Raw genomic sequence first — 6,000 nt, 5'->3', positions numbered from 1 at the left:
ACGTTAGGAAGAGCGGAAAGGATTTGGAGAGGGTGCGGAGGGAGATTTACTGGAATGGTCCCAGGGATGAGAGACTTCAGTTAATGCGGAGAGACTGGGAGAATCTGGGATTGTTCTCCTTAGAGCAGAGAAGGCTAAGGGGGAGATTTAATCGAGGCGTTCAAAATCATGAGGGGGGAGAGTGGGGACTAATTGGATAGATCTTTCAAAGAGCCGCAGAGCTGAAGTGTCAACTCTGCTTCTCTCTCCGCAGATGCTGCTGGACCTGACCTGCTGAGTGTTTCCAGCACTTTCTGTTTTTATTTCAATTTAAAAAGCATGATCTGGGTCATTGTCACATTGCTGTTTGTGGGATCTTGCTGTGCGCAAATTGACTGCCGCGTTTCCTGCATTAAAACCGTGACCACACTTCAGAAAGAAGTCCTTCATTGGCTGTGAGGGGCTTTGGGACCTCCTCAGCTCACGGTTCTAAGTTCTCTCTCTCCCCCTCTCGTTCTGTCTTTCCAGTACAGGGCTCACAGTGCAGATAAGCTGGATGAATGGCTCCCTTCTCAGAGACGTGTCTGTATTCGTTTACTGCTCAGGGTCATTCGATGAACAAAGGCATGTTGCTAAATTCTGACATGTCTCTGTTGTCAACAGAATCTGCCAGATTTATTCCTGCGACTCTAATCTGATTTCTTCATCAGTAACTATTCTGCTCACGACCCGTTGCGTTATCAGTGGGTTTTGGACACTCTCGCCTCTGAGTCACAAGCATGTGGGGTCAAATCTGGACTCCACAGATCCATAATCCAGGCTGACATTTTTTAAATACTCATTTATGGGATGTGGGCGTCGCTGGCCAGGCCAGCATTTTATTGCCCATCCCTAATTGCCCTTGAGAAGGTGGTGGTGAGCTGCCTTCTTGAACCACTGCAGTCCATGTGGGGTAGGTACACCCACAGTGCTGTTAGGAAGGGAGTTCCAGGATTTTGACCCAGCGACAGTGAAGGAACGGTGATATAGTTCCAAGTCAGGATGGTGTGTGACTTGGAGGGGAACTTGCAGGTGGTGGTGTTCCCATGCATCTGCTGCCCTTGTCCTTCTAGGTGGTAGAGGTCGCGGGTTTGGAAGGTGTTGTCAAAAGGAACCTCGGTGAGTTGCTGCAGTGCATCTTGTAGATGGTACACACTGCTGCCACTGTGCGTCAGTGGTGGAGGGAGTGAATGTTTGTAGATGGGGTGCCAATCAAGCGGGCTGCTTTGTCCTGGATGGTGTTGAGTTTCTTGAGTGTTGTTGGAGCTGCACCCATCCAGGCAAGTGGAGAGTATTCCATCACACTCCTGACTTGTGCCTTGTAGATGGTGGACAGGCTTTGGGGAGTCAGGAGGTGAGTTACTCGCTGCAGGATTCCTAGCCTCTTATCTGCTCTTGCAGCCACTGTATTTATATGGCTACTCCAGTTCAGTTTCTGGTCAATGGTAGCCCCTAGGATGTTGATAGTGGGGGATTCAGTGATGGTAATGCCATTGAATGTCAAGGGGAGATGGTTAGATTCTCTCTTGTTGGAGGTGGTCATTGCCTGGCACTTGTGTGGCGCGAATGTTACTTGCCACTTACCAGCCCAAGCCTGGATATTGTCCAGGTCTTGCTGCATTTCTACACGGACTGCTTCAGTATCTGACGAGTCGCGAATGGTGCTGAACATTGTGCAATCATCAGTGAACATCCCCACTTCCGACATTATGATTGAAGGAAGGTCATTGTTGAAGCAGCTGAAGATGGTTGGGCCTTGGACTGTCAGTACTGAGGGAGTGCCGCACTGTCAGAGGGTCAGTACTGAGGGAGTGCCGCACTGTCAGAGGGTCAGTACTGAGGGAGTGCTGCACTGTCGGAGGGTCAGTACTGAGGGAGTGCTGCACTGTCGGAGGGGGGTCAGTACTGAGGGAGTGCTGCACTGTCAGACGCTCAGTACTGAGGGAGTGCCGCACTGTCGGAGGGGGGTCAGTACTGAGGGAGTGCTGCACTGTCAGACGCTCAGTACTGAGGGAGTGCTGCACTGTCGGAGGTGCCGCCTTTCAGATGAGACATTAAACCGAGGCCCCCGTCTGCCCTCTCAGGTGGGTGTAAAAGATCCCACGGCCACTATTTGGAAGAAGAGCGGGGCGGGGGAGTTCTCCCCGGTGTCCTGGGGACAATATTTATCCCTCAACCAACATCACTGGAAAAAAAAACAGACGATCTGGGTCATTATCACACAGCTGGTTGCGGGATCTTGCTGTGTAAAAATTGACTGCCGTGTTTCCGATATTACAGTCACCACACTTCTAAAAAAGAATTTCGTTGGCCGTGAGGCACTTTGGGACATCCAAAGGCGCTAGTGAAATGCTTCACTGCTCTGTTCACTGTTCAGCCTCGATCACACTTTGTCTCCTGGTTTTCGGAGTACAGCTTTGATCAAAGAATACAAGCGACACAGCGGGTCTGGAAAAGAGAAGATCTTCCTTTTCTACCGACACCCGTGACCGACAGTTCCACTTCCTGTCCATTCCAAGCCACCAGAAGTTGCAATTCCGACGTCATTCTGTCACCTGAACAGCATTGGTTTCAGTTCCACTGTCACAGATCTGAGGCTGGTAATGGGTCTGTGTTTAACCGACAGGAAAACAGCCCTTTAATATCAGTGCAAAATATTCTCCACCTATCCTGTCCTGGGCCTTATTCCTCAGGCCCCCTTTATGTACATATTTACAGTTTTAAAATAACTTTATTAAAACCAGATAAATAAACAAAAAACTCAAATTAAAATGCCATTCTCGGCGTCGACGATGCACTCCAGTCCCTGCGGTGCCCACCGGTCGCGGAAGGCCTCAAGCGTACTGGCGGACACCGCATGCTCCTTCTCCAGGGACACCCGGGCGTGAAAGTAACCGCGGAAGAGGGGCAGGCAAACGGGGAGGACGGACCCCCCCGACGGCCCGCAGCCTGGACCTGTGAATTGCCACCTTGGCCAGGCCCAGGAGCAGACCGACGAGGAGATCCTCCTCCCGGCCCAAGCCCCTCCGCAACCGGGTGCCCAAAGATCAGGAGCGTGGGACTGAAGTGCAGCCAGAATTTGAGGAGCAGCCCCTTCAGATACTCAAAGAGGGGCTGCAACCTCGCACACTCCGTATAAACGTGGAACACGGACTCGTCCAGGCCGCAGAAAGTACAGCTGGCCTGGGAGTCCGTGAACCTACTTAAAAGCCTATTGCACGGGACTGCTCTGTGCAGCACCCTCCACCCCAGGTCCCCAATGTAAAGGGGGAAGACTCCCGCGTAGAGAGACCTCCATCGGGGTTTCCCCTCGCCGCCAGATGGCAACGCGGACCGCCAGGGCGTGTCCGGCTGGCTGCCGAGGTGAGGAAGTGGAGAGTGTGCAGGAGCAGCCCGTACAGGAAACCCCTCCGCGCCGATTGGAATGGCACGGAGGGCATTTCCGAGAGGCAGTTCGAGTTGTGCGGGACCGGCTCCCGAGGAGGGTTTCGGGGCCTGGGTCCGATGATCAGTTCCGGCTGAGCGGGGGTCAGCTCCGCTGGGATCGCTCAGCACTCCCGAGCCCCCTCGCCACCCGCAGTGAGGGGCGTCCCGGGGGTTTCGGCTACTCCTCCGCCCGCCGGACCGTCCCCGGAGTCGGCCGCCCGGACAGCCGAGGCGCTCACCTCCGCCGGCGGGGGAGCGCCCTGACTGGAGGCGACCATGTTCCAGACTCGGAATAGATCCCGGTAAAAAACAGGCAACTCCCTCAGAGAGGCGTGGCTAACGGACTCCACCGGGAGCTTGAAGGCAGTGACACTGGCGGAAAAAATACGTCGCCAGCGCACACCATCTGGGAGGACGCTCGACGTACAGGTATCTCTGCAGGGTCCGAAGGAGGAGAGTCGCAGCTTGGGTGCGGACGCACACCAGCGACTGACCGCTCTCCTCGATCGGGAGACTCAGGACCGCGGCAGAGACCCAGTGTTTCCTCTTGCCCCAGAAGAAATCGACGAGTTTCTTCTGGATCTTGGTGGCAAATACAGGGGGCGGGTCCAAAGTGACCAACCGGTACCACAGCATGGAGGCCACCAGTTGGTTTATGACCAACGCTCGGCCCCTGTTGGAAAGCACTCGGAGCAGTCCTGTCCAGCGCCCCAGCCGAGCGGTGACTTTCGCCTCCAACTCCTGCCAGTTTGCCGGCCAGGCTTCCTCAGCGGGGCTAAGGTGGACTCCCAGATAGAGGAGGTGCGTGGTGCTCCACGCAAAAGGTGTCATCTCCTCCGGCAGGGAGTCCACCCGCCACTGACCAACCAGGAGTCCGGAACAATTCTCCCAATTGATCCTCGCGGAGGACGCGGCAGAAAAGGTCTGCTGGCAGTCGCGCATCCTCCGCAAGTCAACGGGATCTGTGATTGCGAGGAGCACGTCGTCGGCGTAAGCCGAGAGGACGACCCGCATGGCCGGCTCGCGCAGAGCCAATCCCGTCAACCCCCTGCGGAGCAGGCACAGGAAGGGCTCCACGCAGATGGTATACAATTGGCCGGACATGGGGCACCCCTGACGCACTCCTCTCCCAAATCGAAGGGGCGCCGTCAAGGACCCGTTAACATTGACTAGACACTCTGCGGCGGCATATAAAAGTCGAACCCGGGCCACAAAATGCGGCCCGAGTCCGAAAGCGCGCAGAGTCTCGAAAAGGTAATCGTGATCCACCCTGTCGAACGCCTTCTCCTGATCGAGGGAGAGAAAGGCGATCGACTGACCAGTCCTCTGGGAAAGATGGATCAGGTCCCGGACCAGGTGGATGTTGTCCTGGATGGACCGGCCCGGGACCGCGTAGGACTGGTCGGGGTGGATCATGTGGGCCAGCACAGAGCACAGGCGGGTCGACATAGCCCGGGCAAAGATCTTATAATCCGTGCTGAGGAGGGAGACCGGACGCCAGTTTTTAAGCAGGCGGAGATCGCCCCTCTCCGGCAGCAGGACGATGACCGCCCTGCGCCACGAGAGGGGCATCTCCCCGGTCGCCAGGCTTTCCCCCAGGACCCGCGCGTAATCGTCCCCCAGGACGTCCCAGAACGCCCTGAGGAACTCCACAGTCAACCCATCCAGCCCTGGGGATTTGCCCCTCGAGAGCTGGTGGAGGGCGCCAGTCAGCTCCGCCAACGTGAGCGGAGCCTCCAATCCTTCGGCGCCCTCCGGGCTGACCTGCGGCAGGTCCTCCCACAAAACTCTGCGCGCATCCTCGCTGGACGGATCCGGAGAGAACAACGCACTGAAATAAGTCCGGACCAGGAGGCCCATTCCCTCCGGATCCGTGATGGAGGATCCGTCGTTGGCCAGCAGCTCGATGAGCTGCTTACGGACCCCCCGCCATTTTTCCAGTGAGTAGAAGAAGGGTGAGGCACGGTCCAAATCTTCCAGGATCTGGATCCGCGACCTCACGTACGCGCCTCGGGACCCTATGAGCTGCAGGTCCCTCAGCGCGCCCTTCTTCTCTTTGTACGCCTGCCACAGAGCCGGGTCCACGACGGCATGACCGAGGCGGGATTCCAAGTCGAGCACATCCCTCTCAAGGCGCCCGATCTCGGCTTCCCGCCTCTTGGCCGACCCCTTCGCGTACTCCTGACAGAAGACGCGGATGTGAGTCTTGCCCACATCCCACCATGGCCTCAAGGAGGGGAAGCCCCCCTGCTTCCTTCTCCAGTCGGCCCAGAATCGACAGAACGAGTCCCGAAATCGCACGTCCTCCAGCAGCCGGTTGTTAAAGTGCCAGTACGCGGACCCCGCCCGCGTGCGGAGCGGAGTAAACTCCGCCCACACCAGGCGGTGGTCCGAGCACGGCACCAGCCGCATGGAGGCTGCCGAAACGCGGGAGACGTACGCCTGCGAAATGTAGAGGCGGTCGATTCGCAACCCCCCTCCTCCAGACCTCCACGTGAAGGCGCTGGAGTCGGGATGGAGATTCCGCCAGACGTCCACCAAGTTCAGGGAGCTGAT

This window comes from Heterodontus francisci, chromosome 39, assembly GCF_036365525.1.
Source record: "Heterodontus francisci isolate sHetFra1 chromosome 39, sHetFra1.hap1, whole genome shotgun sequence".
Classification (NCBI taxonomy): Eukaryota; Metazoa; Chordata; class Chondrichthyes; order Heterodontiformes; family Heterodontidae; genus Heterodontus; species Heterodontus francisci.
This window is presented reverse-complemented; position numbering follows the sequence as displayed.